The sequence below is a fragment of the Salmo salar genome, chromosome ssa09 (genome assembly GCF_905237065.1).
Source record: "Salmo salar chromosome ssa09, Ssal_v3.1, whole genome shotgun sequence".
NCBI lineage: Eukaryota > Metazoa > Chordata > Actinopteri > Salmoniformes > Salmonidae > Salmo > Salmo salar.
The window spans coordinates 124,150,290-124,170,840 of record NC_059450.1 but is presented as its reverse complement, the minus strand read 5'-3'; the positions used below and the strand labels follow the sequence as shown (position 1 = coordinate 124,170,840).

Genomic DNA, 20,551 nt, shown 5'->3' with positions numbered 1-20,551 from the left:
ATATCAGACTTGATTTTCTCTTACGAAAAATGCATCAACCCCTACAAAAATATCCAAGAAATATAATTCACATAATTATTCACATTTCATGTTGTTGCAGGATTATTTTCCTGCTGTAGCAAACTCGCTCAAATTAAGATCCTGCATCTGTAGTTTCATACAGACAGACCAAGCCAAGAAAAAAGCTTGGTTTTAACGGTTTAGCAGAGAGAGGAAACCAGAAGGAAATGTGTTACATTGCAGGAGGAACTTTTCTAGTGAACTTGGTAAGGCAAATACTGTGCATGGCAATGGAGGAGAGACTATGTAGTCTTAGCATTTACCGTCTCTCAGACTAGGATGTAGGATTTGATTAGAAAATGATAAAAATACATAGAAATACACAGTAGCCAAGTCAAAACTATTCTTACCTGCTCTTCATGTTCAACCTGTGGTCCAAAACAGACCAATACAATATTTATGGGATTTGTTTATCAGGTCTGTGTTAAATCTACAATTTCTGAAGAAATGTCTGTCAGTTGTAACTATCTGTGATCCATACAGTATAATTTAATTAAACATAAATATATTATAGATCGTATATCTAATAGATATCTTATATATATATATATATATATATAATTAAAATGTATGTGATTAATTATTCTCTTTGAATAATGTTACTGCTCCCGAGTGGTGCAGCGGTCTAAGACACTACATCTCAGTGCGTGAGGTGTCACTACAGACCCTGGTTCGATTCCAGGCTTTATCACAACTGGCCGTGATTGGGAGTCCCATAGGGCGGTGCACAATTGGCCAATGTTGTCCGGGTTAGGGTCTGGCTGGGGTAGGTCGTCATTGTAAATAAGAATGTGTTCTTAACTGACTTGCCTAGTTAAATAAAACAAAAATACAAAAAAACTACAAGGTATAGTCTGACAGCATGGCCATATCATATGCATGCAGGTTGTGTACAAATATGATGTGTGTGTGATGATGGGGTCAGTATGGTTCCAAAGACAGGGAGAAAGAGGAAGGGAGAGATGAAGAGAGAGAAGAGACAGGAAGACAGAGATGAAGAGAGGGAAAGAAAGAGAGATAGACAGAGGTAAGGAGACAGAGAGAGAGAAAAAAGAGAGCGAGAAAGAAAGAGAGAGAAAGAGGGAGGGAGAGTCAAGGCGAGGCCAGGAATAAATGAGGTGTCTGGTGCACATGCCCAGAGGAATAAGGCTGCTCGATACTTCTAAAGTCTTCACTTGTACTCCATGTATTATTTATATTCCCCACTGCAGCTGTCTCAGAGGAAAATTGAGATGTGTCTCTGTCTGATTCACAGCAGCTATGGGCCCCGACACAGTGCACTGAAGAGCCATCGCCAGCCGTTTGACCAAAAACCCAGGGAAAGAGTTTGTTGAGGGGGGACATAGACTCATATTAATGAGTTATACTCTTCGAGGTGTTAGCCAACTTGCTTACTTTAACGCTGGTATAATGTATTATGATTAAAATGCGTTGTAAGACTTGTCATAAGCAGTATGACCTCCTCATGATATGTTATTATCATCTCACAATGATTCGGAATAAATAGCAGCCATTTTGAGTCAAGTGACAGAGGGGGAAAACATATTATAAGATTTATCATAAAGGCTCATGCATGTTCATAACAAGTAGGCCTAATGAAGCATTATACATATCGGCATTAAGTAAATAAAGTGTTACCAGTGACAAACTTTCTGTGGTTCTTTTCTCAGACAATCTTTCATCACCCGGGAAGGTGATGGAAACTTTCCGCCCCCTTCTAAAATATGTTAATCCTACTTTAATTAGTTATTAGATCGTGATCATTCATGAGGATGACGACATCACAGCAACATTCCGCGAAAACGTAACTTTTTTTTATTACCAGAGCTTTCACTTGAAGACAATTGAACACAACACAAGACCTGCTATTTTTACAATATCATAGCATGATCATATATGTCATGATGTTCTGTCACCTTCTCATCTACAAACCCAAATCACCATAGTACTCACTACAATTTTGCCCATATGCGACAAAAAAAAAAAAGTTTCCAGATGAACATAAATTCCCTCCTGTCTGTATGCTCTGCCCCCTGGGAACTGCTGACTCATTTGTCCATAGTCTGGAAGTACCCAGAGGTTTTCTCCTGGTTTTCTCCTTCATCATTATCAGGCATTTTGTGTTCACTGAATTTAACATACAAGCAGAGAAGGATTTTTCAGCTAAACAGCAGCCAAGAGAATGGTTGCCTTACAATGGCAAGCCCCACACACTCTGTACCACCAGAAATGTAATTATTTATTCATGGACATAATGTTGCTCAACTTGAACTGCGTATTTCTTGACTGGATGGTGCAAAATCGGAGAATATTAACATATGGACTACAACACTTGACAGTATAAAATCATTCCTTTAAGATATGTACTTAAGCAGGTCCTGTGGGTGGGATGTGGAGGGGAGATAAAGGTGTATTTGTGTAATGTCTAGGTTTTTTGGTTGTATTTTTTTCTTGTGAAGTAAAAAATGTGAAAAACATTGATGCATGATGTTCCAGCGAATCCACAGCTCCGCGGTTGAGGCAAGCCTCATAAAGCAACCGCTCTAAACATGATTAGTCCAGACCAGACAGAAACTGTCTGGGGAGAGAGATTTCAATGGATATTTCGGTAGAAACGGCAGGGAAAAAAGCCACCCCAAAAAAGAGAGAGAACGAATCTCCTTTATGTCTGTTCAAATCCCTCAGAAAGCAGAGTTCATTCAGAGTTCGCTCACAAGTCGACATAAAACAACATTCTTCGTAAACATAGCATGGGTGGAAAATTTACTTGGTGCATCTTTCACGAATAAGATACTAGCTTTTTGGGATCATTTTGGGGCAGCAACTAAAAGCCAAGCTGTGTTCGAAAACATCAAATCAGGTGGAGGCACTTTGTAACTAAGTGTAATTAAAGTGATACATCACAGCTAAACAGGTCTCATTTCATTACAACAGGCCTTTTATATCTCACCGGCAGACTATTGTCTTTGCGCCAAGGTGACAAAAGCACTGCAATAATTAGCATGAAGACAAGATGGCCGCCCGTATTGGTGGTGGTGGTAAACGAGCAGTGAGCTCATGCAGTGTTGACCACCTTCCAGATGTGTTGATCAATACAGTGTCTTTTGACTAGTATCGATACACAGCACCCTGTGTGAAACTGCACAGCTGTGGAGCCGTGCGGGCGCTCTGCATTCAGAGCCTGCCATTCCCCCAGCGCTGGGGAGAATAAGTAATAAAAATGGTGGGTCCGAGTGCAGGCTGCAGAGGAGAGCAGCACATCTGCACCCAGCCAAAGTGGAGTGTGTTTGCCGGTGTGTGTGTGTGTGACGCACTGTGTGTGCAGGGCCATCAATCACACCCACCACACACACGCATACGTGCGCATGCACACACTTACATGCACATGCACACACACACATGCACGCACGCACACACACACACTCTCACACACACACGCTCTCTCCCTCTCATAGGACTAACACACACAAACACAAATGCAATTTCTTATCTCCCAACACACACACACACACACAATCCTGCACTTAGTGTCACTGTAGTCAGATCGATTAAAGTGAGAGAGGGATCAGGCTTTCCTTCGCATTTCTGCACCTATTAATTTGCTGACTAACTCAGGCTGACATGTTTGGGGAGAGAATCCAGTTAAGTGTGTGGGAACCATTAAAGCTACACCCAGAGATATACAGTAGACCACTGTTCTACAGAATGCCTCTATTTTGATGAAAGAATGAGGTACTTTGATCAAAGAGCAGCAGTAGCTTTTCACATGTGAATCCTGAAAGCCTGTGTTCCATACAGAATGAGTCTAGCAGGTTCTGAAGTAGGCATACAATCTCAGAGAGCTTCTTTGAGATCCGGTAGAAAATCAATTAACTTCAGTTTTCATTACATATCTTGACGCTGGTCCTCACAAGTGTACTTGAAAACATACTCCTTAGATGCACTTCATCTTACAGCTATGACATACACTACCTTTCCAAAGGTACCTTAGACTCCTCTGTGTGATTTCAATGCTACATGTGAAGCGACTAAGACATGCAACATAAAGACCCCACAGTACATTTTCAGTTGGCATCCAGATCTTAGAAATAATGACTGCAATTCACAGATATATAGATATATTTTCTAGGCCTGACAATCTACAGTAGACATGATAATTCATTGAGAGCAATACTGGAAAGATCAAATATTGTGATGGAGATCATTCTTTTGAAGACAGGCAAAGGCATGTCGAGTGAAGTATACAGACGGACACAGACAGACAGATGGACTCAGACAGACAGGCAGACAGACCGTAAACGCTGTAAAAAGAGCTCTGCTTTTCCCTGTGCGATGCACCCGTCCTTGCCATCGCTCCTTGCCATGCGACGGAGGCACTACCACACAAAGCCGCCTCTCACTGCACTCATCTCTCTCTCTCTCTCTCGACAAAACAACCTGACAAAAGCTGGAGCCAGGATGAGTTGCAATGTCACCAGCAGTCTACCAGCAATGGACCGACTGACCGGCCCTCTGCTTCACTATCTGTGTCCTGTGTCCCTAATGTCCAAAACCCCATCGGCAACAAACAAATCACACCTGTCCCCTGTTTAAGTATCATCAGTAGATTTGGGATTGGGGAGGAACCTGATATGAGCCCCTGAGGCGCTGTACAAAGAGACACTTAACCTGGGGGAGCCGACTGTTCTCTAGTCTAGCCCGCATCTCAAATGACACCCTATTCCCTATATAGTGCACTCCATTTGACCAGAGCCCCGGGAATAGGGAGCAATTTGGGACTCATCCCTAGATCTGTTTACACCAAATATAAAAATAACGTACGAACAACAACTTACAGACGAACACAAACAACGACTACATCTCCTCTGCCCAGACCAGCATGTTCACACCCCCCTCCCCAGTGCCTGCATTATGGTTTGCCACAAGGCCTTAAATGTTGATGTTGCTTTAGAAAGCACATATTTATACAGTATCTAGTCAGACTCTGGGAAATGCTTTTGACTCCATATAATGAGAGGAGGGTGACTGTCACTGATTAGCTACGTTTTCGTCCCGGTCTCTCCCTCCTCCCTTCCATCTCTCACTTCCCACTAAACATATGATAAAACATGAGCGGGAACTGGCCCAGGCCCACAGGGCTCCAGGCTCCCCTATCCCAGTGACAGGCAGGGAGAGGAGACCAGGACCCACACACCAAAAGCAGCACCCACCGCTGCCCCACATTCCTCTCACTTATCTGGGGCAGCTGGGGCTGAGCTGAAACTCATTTGCCAGCCAGGGCCCTGAGAGAGATGGCTGGGGAGGAAGCAGAGGAGGAGGAGGAGGGAGGTGTACGGCTGGAGCTCCAGACGTAAATAATTACCTGTCACGAAAGCGAATGTCTGAGTAGCAGTCATTTTTGGATGGTGAAATAAAAAAAATGGTCCTGGAGATGAATAGCTCTCTCCGTTCCTCTCCTTCAGTCGTACTGATGCTGTCAGAATGGCCGCAGCACATTGAGACAGCTGAACACGTTGAATGTGGAGCACACAAGATGGACGCTAAACGATCTGATATGATAGGGCTTATGAGTGGCAAGGACCTATTATCTGAACAAATTACACAAGACAAAAAAGCCATTACACACACAGACACACAGACACACAGACACACACAGTAAAGGCTGTAAATAAAATCATATTGATCTACTTTGATAACTTAGATATTTGTTTCAACCTAGGCCTTCATCATCTGTGTGTAGTGTTATTGTCTTATGAAAAGAGGTGAATATTATATGACCAACCTGCATGTTGGTCCTGAAGGGTATATTGTATATGGTGAGCTAAGAGAAGTAGTGTTTTATGAACAGTGGTGTGTCTTCATGCCCTGAGGTGCTGTATGTGAGCGCCTGCGTGTGTTTGTGTGTTTGTGTGTGTGTGCAGTTGAAAATTAGCCTGCTGGCTAAAACTGGCACTTTTAGAGAAATGTCGATTAATGTGCATGGTCCCTGTAAAAATACATGTAATAAAGTCAAGTAAGTAAAGTGTATACGTGGGTATGTGTGATGTTGGTCTATAGACGGCAGCTGTGTTGGGGCGGGAGAAAACATCAGTCATTCCACAACGCCCTACGAGACAGATTCGGTGCCCATTGCCACTCACGCCCTATGACAAAACAAACATCATCTGTGATGTTTGGTCCGCCGCCAGGATTTCAGAACAAAAAGGAATAAATATTTCCCTATCAATCTCGTGCCACCCTGCCTAACCGCTGTCAGAGAGTTGTGGGTGTCGAGATCAGCCCCCACAATGAACTCCGTCAGGACGGGGGAGGTTTGTTATTTATGTTTAAGAATGCAGCTAGTTCACTTTTCTTTCCACCAAACCAAAATGGACCACCTTATAAAGGCTCCTATGTTCTTACTGTACTTTGTGTGGCTCGGGCATAAATATTCCAGCATGGTAGGTAGCATACTGCTTACACACAGTGGTGTAAAGTACTTAGTCAGTAAAAATACTTTAAAGTAAGACATAAGAAGTTTTTTAGGATATCTGTACTTTACTTTACTATTTACAGTATAATTTTGACAACTTTTACTTCTTTCTCCACTACATTCCTAAAGAAAATAATGTACTTTTTACTCCATACATTTTCCCTGACACCCAAAAGTACTTGTTACATTTCACATGCTTAGCAGGACAGGAAAATGGTCCAATTCACGCACTTACCAAGAGAACATCCCTGGCCATCTCTACTGCCTCTGATCTGGCAGACTCACTAAACACAAATTATTCATTTGTAAATTGTCAGAGTACTGGAGTGTGCCCCTGGCTATTTCGTGAAATAAAATAACAAGAAAATCGTGCTGTCTGTTTTGCGTAATATAAGGAATATGAAATGATTTATACATTTACTTTTGATACTTAAGTATATTGAAAACCAAATACTTTTAGACTTTTTTTCAAGCAGTATTTTACTGGGTGACTTTCTCTTTAACTTCAGTCATTTTCTATGAAGGTAGTTTTATGTTGTCAACTTCCGATTAGCGTTCAACCCTTTTCCGTTAAGATGATGACTACTGTTTTGTGGAGCTGCCTAGATTTTTTAGCGAAGGAGGTGATGTTGAACAAAATAATAAACTAGAGGTCAACCGATTAATCGGCATTTAGGGTCGATTTCAAGTTTTCACAACAATAGGTAATCGGCCTTTTTGGACTCCGATTACGGCCGCTTACATTGCAATCCATGAGGAGACTATGTGGCAGACTGACCACCTGTTACGCGAGTGCAGCATCAAAAGGACCTTGTGGCTGCAAGGAGCCAAGGTAAGTTGCTAGCTAGAATTAAACTTATTTTATAAAAAAACAATCAATCTTCACATAATCACTAGTTAACTACACATGATTGATTATATTAATAGGTTAACTAGCTTGTTCTGCATTGCATATAATCAATGCGGTGCCTGTTAATTTATCATCGAATCACAGCCTACTTCAACTTCGCCAAACGGGTGATGATTTAACAAAAGCACATTCACGAAAAAAGCACAATCGTTGCAATAATGTACCAAACCATAAACATCAATGTCTTTCTTAAATTCAATATACAAGTATATATTTTTTAAACCTGCATATTTAGTTAAAATAAATTCATGTTAGCAGGCAATATTAACTAGGGAAATTGTGTCACTTCTCTTGCGTTCAGTGTAAGCAGAGTCAGGGTATATGCAGCAGTTTGGGCAGCCTGGCTCATTGCGAACTGTTGAAAGGCCATTTATTCCTAACAAAGACCGTAATTAATTTGGCAGAATTTTACGTAATTATGACATAACATTGAAGGTTGCGCAACGTAACAGCAACATTTAGACTTAGGGTTGCCACCCATTCGATAAAATACGGAACGTTTCCTTACTTCACTGAAAGAATAAACATTTTGTTTTCGAAAGGATAGTTTCCGGATTTGACCATATTAATGAACAAAGGCTCGTATTTCTGTGTGTTTATTATATTATAATTGATATTTGATATTGATAGAGCAGTCTGACTGAGCGGTGGTTGGCAGCAGCAGGCTTATAAGCATTCATTCAAACAGCAGCTCTTAGCAATGCTTGAAGCACAGCGCTGTTATGACTTCAAGCCTATCAACTCCCGAGATTAGGCTGGCAATACTAAAGTGCCTATAAGAACATCCAACAGTCAAAGGTATATGAAATACAAATGGTATAGAGAGAAATAGTCCTATAATTCCTATAATAACTACAACCTAAAACTTCTTACCTGGGAATATTGAAGACTCATGTTAAAAGGAACCACCAGCTTTCATATGTTCTCATGTTCTGAGCAAGGAACTTAAACGTTAGCTTTCTTACATGGCACATACTGCACTTTTACTTTCTTCTCCAACACTGTGTTTTTGCATTATTTAAACCAAATTGAATATGTTTCATTATTTATTTACTAAATTGATTTTATTTATCTATTATGTTAACTTAAAATAAAAGTGTCGATTGTTCATTCAGTATTGTTGTAATCGTCATTTAATACAAATATATATATCAAAATTGTCCGATTAATCGATATCGCCTTTTTTTGGTCCTCCAATAATCGGTATCTGTGTTGACAAATCATAATCAGTCGACCTCTATAATAAACATTCAACCGCTTGTGGCTGGGCAGCCTTGTTTTCCTTCTAACTAAGCTTTAATGATACCATTCAGTTATTTAACTTCTCAACTCCTGGCTTACGCAAACACGGGTTCTATATCACTATATTATTGATAGATACCACTAGCCTAGCCGCAGGGCAAATGCAGCAATCACTGCCTGTTTCAGCACACCCAAAGGCATGGGCAGTAATTCATGCAATTCATGTTTCCCTACTGAGGAAATCTCTGATTCCTCAAGGTAACAACACAGAGAATGGACTCTCATAAAACTCTTTCTGTTCTCCTAAAATGTAAGTATAACCTAAACAAGTACTTTTCCAAAACAACCACATATCTGCCACCAACCTTCAGCTGACTGCCTTTACTACCACCTCCGCTGAAATTTCACGTGTCATTTGTCTCTTGCATATAGGCCATGCAATTCTGATGGAGTTTCTAAAAATGACCCATGATTGCGAGGCTTGGCAAAGTGGTTAATCATGCTTACAAAGTTAACAATGACAACCTGTCAGAACTGAAATGGATGCAAACTCCTAACTCCAGAAGCTGTTTAGAGGCCTATGTACAAGAAAAATGTAGGAGCTCAAAATATGTATTTTGTTACTGTATTTCGGGCTCCAGAGTGGCGCAGCGGTCTAAGGCACTGCATCTCAGTGCTAGAGGCGTCACTACAGACCCTGGTCCGAGTCCAGGCTGTATCACAACCGGCCGTGATTGGGAGTCCCATAGGGCGGCGCATAATTTCCCCAGCGTCGTCCGGGTTTGGCCAGGTAGGCCGTCATTGTAAATAAGAATTTTCTCTTAACTGACTTGCCTAGTTAAATAAAGGTTAAATAAGAGTCCTCTTAAATTCTGTGGATCTGCAAGCATCCACAGAAACACTGATCATCCCCAATCTGCTGTTTAGCTACTGATCTTCCTTTTTCTCCGCAATTTCGATCTTGTCTCATCGCTGCAACTCCCCAACGGGCAAGTCATTCGTCCTCCGAAACATGACCCGCCAAACCCGGAACACCCACCCGCTTAACCCGGAAGTCAGCCGCACCAATGTGTTGGAGGAAACACCGTTCAACTGATGACCGAGGTCAGTCTACAGGCGCCCGGCCCATCACTAGGAGTCGCTAGAGCGCGATGAGCCCCCCACGGCCAAACTCTCCCCTAACCCGAACGACACTGGGCCAATTGTGCACCGCCCTATGGGACTCCCGATCAAGGCCAATTGTGATACAGCCTGGGATCGAACCCGGGCGTGTAGTGACGATCTCTGCGCCACTCAGGAGGCCCTGTTCTTACTTTTACTGAATAATAATTACAAAGTCAATGGACCTTTGTCCAAAGGTCCAACATATCCCTAATATGTTCATCCTTGGCAGCTCTAGAGCCTAAAGCCCAGCTCCCTACCACAACCCCAGCCCAAACCCCAGCCTCTGCAAAGTTCCAGCACAAGCTCAAACCCCAGCTCAACCAAACCCCAAACTCAGACCAAATCAGCAACCCAAGCCCAAACTTAGGCAAGTCTAGAAAAGCCAAAGGCCAACCCCGACCAGACCTTCCCCAGGTGGTCAGCCCATGCCCCAGCCCAAGGCCAATCCCATTGGGGAATTTCAACAGACTTTCATTTCAACTCTGGCTTCTGTCCCAGCAGCTTGAGCCACAGCCACACAAAGGACCTAAGTTTCAAGTTGAACGTGAGAACCACCTCATCTCCTGACCTCTATTAGCATCTGAATGGTCCAAAAAGGAACTAAAAGCAAAGAGAGATGAGGGAAAGGGAGAGTGACCGAACACTGCTCACAGTGTGCCCTTGGCCGACTCTCCTCCTTTCATCAGTTTCAGTTACTGTGAAAACAAACTATGCCCTTTCATTCAGATCTCTTTACAGGGTGACACTCTGTGACAAAGAGCTACGCCCAAAAACATGTTGCTCCAACGTTGCACACACATTTTGGCAAATAAAATTGGATACACAAAAACATTGCAAAGGCTTTTTTTATCACTGTCTATATGTCTGAAATTTGGTTGAATTTATCTAATTAAATGTATCAGCGCAAAGACCATACATTTCCTGAAGAAAGTGCCTATTGGCAGTAATATTCAACGCATCTAAATCAGTCATGACAGTTCAGTTGCTCTTATTTTCAGTTGTGTTAATGGTGGTAAAGCTAAGGTGAAAAAGGCCAAACAATTCCTGGTGTAGTCATTTACTGTGAGAGACTCATTGGTTAATCTGCCTACCCAGCAGTCCCCAGGATGATACTATTCATTGAGTTTATCTGGGAAAGGGCGGGGGAGTCAACCACACTGACCTCACTCTCAGCCCACTAACAAAAGGGCACGCTCTCTCCACCCTCAGCTCCAGCTGGTTAGAGGAAGAAATGGAAATGGAGATGAAGCAGGAGAGGGGAAGGGAGATGAAGCAGGAGAGGAGGACAGGGAAAGAGAGGGGAAGGGAGATAAAGACACAGAGAGATCCCTAACTCATCGAAGAAATTCTATCAGTGCAAGTGGGGTCCAATGTGATAAGCAAAACAGTTCATTCGGAAACCAAACGACAACCACAATGCCCATGTGTGGTAACAACACATCCAACAGTGTCACGAAAAAAATGCAATGACCCAACCTTAAGTGAGAGACTGGGGCAGGAGTAGGGAAAGGAGGAAATTACAGCAGAGGTGTGGACTCGAGTCTCATGACATGGACTCGAGTTTGACTCGTCACAAATTTGATGACTTGAGATTCAACTAGATAGAAAATAAAATAACTTGAGACTTGAAGCCTCAAGACTCGAGACTTTGACTTGAGACCGATGCCGTTAAATGATCTGTGGATTACTCTCCACGCAGCCGGAGACTGCAGCCACAGCAACACACTTGCCAATTGTTTTTACAACAGATTGGCTAGTGAAACGCACACTCGGGCATTTGATTGGAACAGCAAACTGTCAATCAACACAGGTTGGGTAGCCATTGAACATATTGCTGATTGGATCGGAAGCCTCGCAAATGCCAAATTGTAGGGAGAGAGGATTGCCATAAATACATATGCAGCTCCAAACATTTTGGGAGATCAAGAATATAAACTGTTTAATTGGGAAGCTCACCAGCAATGAGGGATCAAGTGTCAATTACTGGTCTTTTGGTATGTCAAAATTGCTTGAAATTTATCATTTACTTTTGAAGCTTGCATTTGGAATTGTTAAAATGTATTATTGAATAATCGAAATGTGTTGTAAACAAAATAATGAAAAGGGCTGTCTGGAAGCCTTCATAAATAGACAAAGATTTGTAGTCATTGCATGTATACATTCTCTTTTACTTCACTCGACTCGATTTGCTCTTAGAATGCACCACTTGGATTTAACTCGAAACACGACCCGTTCTAATTGAGACTTGGACCTTGTGAATAGTGACTTGACCTCTGAAATATAGCGGCAGGCAGGCAGGAAGAGGTATATGAATGTCAAAGACATTGGCTGCTGTGGACATACAGTATGTTATGTTTGGCCTTTCAGTCCTCAACATGAAACAAAGCTCTGTAAATCTGTTCCCTTCGTGTCCATTATCCACCCCTCTCTCCCTCACTCTCATTCCCCCCTATCCTCACCCTGTCTGCCAGTTACACACCACTCCTGCATAAAAAAAAATATTCATATTATTGTCAGAGAAGTGAGAGCAAGAGAGTGAGCTGAGAGCAAGAGAGTGAGCTGAGAGCAAGAGAGTGAGCTGAGAGCAAGAGAGTGAGCTGAGAGCAAGAGAGTGAGCTGAGAGCAAGAGAGTGAGCTGAGAGCAAGAGAGTGAGCTGAGAGCAAGAGAGTGAGCTGAGAGCAAGAGAGTGAGCTGCAGGGAGAGGCAACATTTCAAAGGCACAATACATATCAGTCTTTGTTACATATTATCTAGTTGCTATCTTCTTACATTTTTTGAAAATCACCAGTATCTTTTCACCCAGACAAGCACCTGATTCCCACAAACACCTTTAGAGGCACAGAAAAGTATGTCTGTCTGTCTGAGGTAGATTATGTCCTATGAGATGTGAGTGGACAGGGCTTGGAGGAGCATCCATCTGTGCTGTGCCATTATTGCTCTCCTCCACTGCTTTTATCATCTCTATAAATCTCCACTGTCTGAGCCCCAGCCTCCCCATAAAGAGCCAACCTGTGAGTATCACCCCAAGCAGAAGAGAGTGAGATAGAGAGAGGGCAAAGTAGCCCATACCCAGACCCAGCATTCCATCTCACACACCTCTGTCTGGAACAGGCAGACAGACGGACACGCCAGGTATATAAGCTACAACTGAGATATGAACGTTATAACATTTATCACATACATCCAATAGTATACCATTTTAGACCCAAAAGAATCAAATCAAATGTTATTAGTCACATGCGCTGAATACAACCTTACAGTGAAATGCTTACTTACAAGCCAACAATGCAGTTCAAGAAATAGAGTTAAGAAAATATTCACTAAAAAAACGAAAGTAAAAAATGTAATAAAATGTAACACAATAAAATAACAATAACAAGGCTATATACAGGGGGTACTGAGTCAATGTGGAGGGGTACAGGTTAGAGGTAATTTGTACATGTAGGTACGGGTGAAGTGACTATGCATAGATAATAAACAGTGAGTGGCAGCAGTGTAAAAACAAAGGGGGGTCAATGTATATAGTCCGGGTGGCCATTTGATTAATTCTTCAGCAATCTTATGTCTTGTGGGTAGAAGCTGTTAAGGAGCCTTTTTGTCCTAGACTTGGCACTCTGGTACCGCTTGCTGTGCGGTAGCAGAGAGAACAGTCAATGACTTGGGTGAATGGCGTCTTTGATTCCCTGTTCACACCGCTACCATCCAGAAGGCGAGGTCAGTACAGGTACATGAAAGCTGGGACCCGAGAGACTGAACAACAGCTTATATCTCAAGGCCATCAGACTGCTAAACAGAAATCACTAACTCAGAAAGGCTGCTGACTACATTGAGACCCAGTCACAGGCCACTTAAATAAATGGATCACTAGTCACTTTAAACAATGCACTCTAAATAATGCCACTTTAATAATGTTTACATATCTTACATTACTCATATCACATGTATATACTGTATTTTATACCATCTATTGCACCTTGCCTATGTCGCTCGGCCATCGCTCATCCATATACTTACATGCACATATTTTCATTCACCCCTTTAGATTTGGGTGTATTAGGTAGTTGTTGGGGAATATTTTGATTACTTGTTAGATATTACTGCACTGTCGGAACTAGAAGCACAAGCATTTCGCTACACTCGCATTAACATCTGCTAACCATGTGTATGTGACAAATAAAATTTGATTTGATCATGTTTGGGGCCTTCCTCTGACAATGCTTAGCATATAGGTCCTGGATGGCAGGAAGCTTGGCCCCAGTGATGTACTGGTCCGCATGTACGACCCTCTATAGCGCCTTACGGTCAGATGCCGAGCAGCTGCCATTCCAGGTGGTGATGCAACCGGTCAGGATGCTCTGGATGGTGCAGCTGTAGAACTTTTTGAGGATCTGGGGACCCATGCCAAATCTTTTCAGTCTCCTGAGGGGGGGATAAGGTTTTGTCGTGCCCTCTTCACGACTGTCTTGGTACGTTTGGACCATGATAGTTCGTTGTTCAGACCTTCTTTTCCTGTAATCAACGATCATCGCCTTTGTCTTTATCACATTGAAGGAGAGGTTGTTGTCCTGGCATCACACTGCCAGGTCTCTGACCTCCTCCCTATAGGCTGTTTTATCGTTGTCGGTGATCAGGCCTACCACCGTTGTGTCGTCAGCAAACTTAATGATGGTGTTGGAGTCGCGCTTGGCCACGTAGTCATGGGTGAACAGGGAGTACAGGAGGGGACTAAGCACGCACCCCTGTGGGGCCCCCATGTTGAGGATCAGCATGGCAGATGTGTTGTTGCCTACCCTTACCACCTGGGGGAGGCCCATCAGGAAGTCCAGGATCGAGATGCAGAAGGAGGTGTTTAGTCCCAGGGTCCTTAGGCTCATTGTCAAGCAGGGTCCTTACGACTCATTTTCAACCAGAAAAGTGCATTTTGAACACTTGGACTGATTATATCAGTGCAGAATTACTGGTATGATGATGTTATATGATAAGCTACAGCAGTACAGTGAAAGGGAAAGAGCAGATAATAACAGAAGAGAGATGGCAGATTGATACAGGTTTCACAGGAAGTGCATTGCCACAGGATCTCTCCAGGGTCAGTCAATCAAAAAGGCTCAGCTCTCTGAAAATCAGAAGCCACACAGATAAGTGACCCAGGTGCTTCCGAAGATTGTTTTGCCTTTCACAAAGCCCAGATAACTCCTACACAGCGCAAACCGCAACCAAGAACAATTGACACAATCTATAGCAAACGACTGTTGAAAACGACCTGTCGTTGTATTGTGTGCGTCAAATATGTCCACCTTCTGTTAGCAAGTAGAAAGTAGGCCTATCGGCTACTCACCTTTATGGAAAAAATATATTTGAGTCAACTAACTAAGATGGACCAATGTTGACCTCCAATAAAGCACAATATTCTGTGTTTATGTTCCCTCTGCAGGCATGCCGTTAGCTTTATGTCAACAGACGACTGAATCCTTTTTCCCCTTATTCATAACACAGCCCTGATGTCACTGAGATAACCTTGCTTAACCACTGATGCGGATCTGCTAGCAAGACACTGTTCGTTTTCAAGCCTTGCTCCCGCTCACCCCTCTCCTTCTCATTAAATGGTCCTCCAGACAGTAACAGCCACCGTGTCAGATGGAAACTTGCGTGCAGCTCATACTGAAATAAAAATAATCATTCCACTCCACCATCTTCCCACCTATGAGCCTCTTTCTACCCTTCAATCTCATTACCACACAACAATTCTCTGACAAGCAGGAGAAAACATGGTTTAAAACATTGAACAATCCCCCTTGAGGTTGCAATTTCAATATCAGCCACTTGTACCAAGACTCAGGACTCCCCAGATGGGATACTTCAGTATCTGCCCATCTAAGCTCTGGCTTCATTGTTAGGATCACCATGGTGATGAGAGGCTGCCCTGCTCCCATCATGCATCTGTCTACCCATCATGCCCTAGCCTTTGTCCTCTCCCCAGGAGAGATGTGGCAACACCCAGAGAAGTGGCATTAGATTGATGCATCTATTTCCAACCATCATACTAGCCCTTGTCCCAATGAATGGAGGCCAATAGTCATTGGAGCATTTCAATGTCCCTCACCCCAGGACCGAAAAGTAACAAACAACTAAATGTGACAGGGAGCCGAAGGGAGTTGACAAGTTCACAGCTCTTTCAGAGAATATGGCTTCATACTGCTTGAATGATCCTGGGCCTACAGAGGGAAAAGATTGGGTTGGCATTCACTGTGCACTTCAGAGCAGGGTGGCATCCCTAATGTGGCACCCTTTTCCCTACATAGTGCACTACTTTTGACCAGAGCCCAAATGGCCAAGGCCTGGCCTCATGCCTCCCCAGACCTCTGGCCTCCATTCTCCTTCCCCTGGTTCGCTCTCTGGGGTGATGTTTAATGAGAAATCTTTATTGGAGTTCTCTGGGAAGAGTTGGGCCTCATGAGGTTTCTACTCATCCCAATTGTGAGCTGCTTCCCTGGCTCATGGCCTAAGTGAGGCTACCTGAGTATATTACTATGTCTAAAACAATGCCAATGATGGCTTTTACAACTGTAATTAAGCTTATGAGATAGACAATAATGTCTAATTTGATCATGTCCACTATCACATACGAAAACATTCCGTTTTAATCTTTTACTTTACTCATAATCACTGCTGTCATTTGGTCAAAACCAGCCTAACATGTCTCTGCTTCAAGATGAACAATTTTTTTTTAATGTATGAAATGATTCACAGATTAATCATATCCTCTTGGGGATTCATCAGGCAATAACAAGCCTGCTATCTGTCAAACTATGCCTAGTGGTTAAGAGCATTGGGGCAGTAAGGTGGTGGAGGTGGTGGAAACATTTGCTGTTCTTGTCACGCCCTGATCTGTCCTTGTGATTGTCTCCATCCCATCCAGGTGTCGCTTATTTTCCCCAGTGTATTTATCCCTGTGTTTCCTGTCTCTCTGTGCCAGTTCGTCTTGTATGTTTCCAAGTCAACCAGTGGTTTTCCCGTGCTCCTGCTTTTTGCATTCTCCTTTTTCTAGTCCTCCCGGTTTTGACCCTGGCCTGTTTCTGGAATTTGTACCCACCTGCCTGACCATTCTGCCTGCCTTGACCACGAGCCTGTCTGCCACTCTGTACCTCCTGGACTCTGATCTGGTTTTGACCTTTTGCCTGTCCACGACCATTCTCTTGCCCACCTCTTTGTATTAATAAACATTGTAAGACTCTAACCATCTGCCTCCTGTGTCTGCATTTGGGTCTCACCTTGATAGTTCTGCCCTTGAGGAAGGCAGTTAACCCCCAACAAAACATCTTGGTGCTGTGAATGTCAATTAAAGGCAGCACACTACACCTCTCTGATTCAGAGGGTTTGGGCTAAATGGGCAAGACACATTTCAGTTGAACGCATTCAGTTGACCAACTGACTAGGTATCCATAGTGTCACTGGTGGTTCATAGTCATGGGAGTCTGTTGAACTAACATGAATACTCAGTGTAAAGAGGACAACAGGGTGTTTCAAAGGAATGCCTGTTTCAGTCAGAGCCTAACCTGACAGTGGGGTAGGTGGGAAGGATAAATATGTCTGGTATGCCACAGTTACCAAACAGCATGTTCATTGTACTGAAACCACCGCTCATCTCTACCACACCTTAGCCAATAGGAGGAAATGAGAGACACAGCTGTCAGTACCCAAGGTTTTCTTCCCCCCATTAACTTTCTCTGTCACGACCAAAGAAAGGACTAGACTGACTTAGAGAATGGAAGGGCGATCAACAACAGGTTTCTCCGAAAATGTTAGTGAACAGGCGTCATAGCTGACTATGATACTAGGATATATCTACATCTATATAGTAAGAGAGGGCACATCTGTTAGATAATATTGCATCCTCTGTATGTTGCTGAATTTCTGTCACAGTATGTATTGGAAAGTTACAACCAGAACCACTATGAGCTTGGAATGAACTAAACAGATACAAAATACCTCATTTAGGAAAGGTCCTGAAATATTATCAGTGTTACATGTTGTCTGGAAATTCAGAAACCCACAAAAGCATGATTATTTTTTTGCCTTATTTAGTGAGTAAATAACAAGGAGGTTATAGGGTAATGTACACAATGTTCAGCTCTATCAGCACTAGCACTCTCCCACGGTGACATATTCTGCCCCAGTTCTAGAGGCATAAATTATACATCTGGCAACACAACGTCCGTGGGGAGGTCACCACTGACACCAACCAGTAGCAACGCATGAAACATGCTGGGATATACCTGGGCAGTGTTCATTAGGGCACACACCGGAAAACAATTTAAAAACTAAAATGTGCATTTCTTATGGAGGTAGTCCCACTCCTGTTTCAGTCCCTTTTGTTTCATTTGAAACCGAACGAACACGACCCACGAATTATACCTTCAGTATTCACACAGTCAGATAAACTGCCTAATACTAACAATAGTAAAATGACAAGTTCATTATTGTATTCTCTCTCTCAGGTGATCATACCAAGATGCTGTTTATTACTGCAATACAATGACAGGTTATTCAAACAAGTCTGATGATTTCAGGGCGAATTATTCCACTACTATGCTGAAGTTCTTGTAATAGAGAATAGAGTAGAATAAAATAGAATGGAACAGGGATATAACATTGTGACATTGAGTGTGTTAGGATAAGTCATCTGAGTTGAAAATAGGCAATCATTCAAGGCTGCAGCATGACTGTCTGTATGCCAACTATGATCATTTGTTTGATGACATCTGAATGCGTGGTAGTGAATCAACAAAACAATAAATGTACTCTACACTCTTAGAAAAAAGGGTCCCAACTGGGTTCTTCGGCTGTCCCCATAGGAGAACCCTTTTTGGTTTCAGGTAGAACCCTTTTTGGTTCCAGGTAGAACTGTACAACCCTCTGTAAAGGGTTCTACCTGGAACCAAAAGGGTTCTGCCTAGAACCACAAGGCGTTCTTCAAAGGGTTCTCCTATGGGGACAGCCAAAGCCGAAGAACACTTTTAGGTTCTAGATGGCACCTTTTTTTCCTACGAGTGTAGTCAAGAAAAACAGTTTTCACTCATTCATTGACCACTGTCAAATGATATTGACCAGAGCCATGTACTATATCTCTACATATTGCTCTGCTAGTGCTATTGACCACGACAAAAAACAACCTCCCTGACCTCCATAGATCCAACCTGCATGCCCACGCTGTAGTCATTTCTCAAAGTGATGTTTCCTCCATCATAACCACGTGGTTTCAGTCAAGACACCAAGACAAATCCCTCTACGGCTAAGGTTGTGGTCTCCTATTCCAAGACATGCAAACGTCTGAAGTCTCCACACAAAATGGTCACATAATATGCTGTGGTAGAATGCAGGCAGCTAAACCAGTAACAGACTACAGTAGGTGCCACTCAGCAACACTGAAGGGCATAAAGAGAGAGTCCACGTGTTCGTCCGCCCACCCTGTAACATTGCACAATTCTCAACCAATAAGGATTTGCACCCACAAGCACCGTATAGCACCAGATACAAGCAAACATTAGATAAAATAACTGTGCAATAATCAGGAAAAATGCATGAAAAGGGAACTCCTGTCCCTTGCTTGAGAACCTCATAGTACTGACCTTAACAGAAGACCCCATGTTTCTAATCTCTCCTTCCTGCTCATATTTCACACCAGCTCCCTCTTGCCTTTCTTTTGAAGTTAGTCCCTCCAGATCCGCTGTTTCTGAGGCAAAGTCAGTGGAGGAAATAAACAGACAAACTCTGTTCATTTTTTCCCTCTTCATTTTCTTTCTTCTTTCAGTTGTTTTGTCTAGTTGAAGCTGTCTTCCTCCCCTAGACATCTCTCCACACCAAAGAAAAGGGGCAAAGAACACAAAAAGAGAGAGCTGTGCAGCGAGAGAGCCTGTCAGAGACAGAGAGTGTGTGGCACTAAAGTCTGCTTGGACACAGTCACCTCACCTCCCTCCTGTTCAAATTTAGAGGCTGGAGCTGGTAGAGCAGAGCCAAGCCCCACTGAGCATGCCCAGAACTGAGAAGCACACTTTTAAATGAACATTACTTCCTTTCCAATCCCTGGCTTCCCCTCCTCTCTATCTCTCTCTCTCTTTCTAACAATTCAATTCAATTTAAGGGCTTTAATGGCATGGGAAACATATGTTTACATTGCCAAAGCAAGTGAAATAGATAATAAACAAAAGTGAAATAAACAATAAATATTTACAATAAATATTACATTTACAAAAGTTCCAAAAGAATAAAGACATTTCAAATGTCATATTATGTATATATACAGTGTTGTAATGTGTTGCAAATAGGGAAAATAAAATAACATATATATATATATATATATATAAGTTGTATTTACAATGGTGTTTGTTCTTCACTGGTCGCCCTTTTCTCGTGGCAACAAGTCACAAATCTTGCAGCTGTGTTTCACATTGTGGTATTTCACCCAATAGATATGGGAGTTTATCAAAATTGGATTTGTTTTCAAATTCTTTGTGGGTCTGTGTAATCTGAGGGAAACTCTCTCTCTCTCTCTGTGTTTCTCTCTCTCTATCTCCCTCCCTCCCTCCTCATGCCTGTCTCTCAGTTGAACAGGAATCAGGAATGCTACTCTCATACCAAAGTCAAGCGATTTGCCTTACCCACCAAGGAAGATGCCCACCTCTGGATCAACAAGCATAGCCCTCCC

General features: G+C 42.7%; 1 long non-coding RNA gene across 1 annotated transcript in view; it reads right to left on the bottom strand.

Moving 5' to 3' along the window:
• The window catches only part of LOC123744727 (uncharacterized), a 93,264-nt gene extending 73,448 nt beyond the window's left edge, over positions 1 to 19,816 (bottom strand). The window contains exon 1 of the long non-coding RNA XR_006771153.1: positions 19,476 to 19,816. This is a non-coding gene — a long non-coding RNA (uncharacterized lncRNA). The remainder of the gene's footprint in view (positions 1 to 19,475) is intronic.
• Between the last annotated feature and the right edge of the window lie 735 nt (positions 19,817 to 20,551).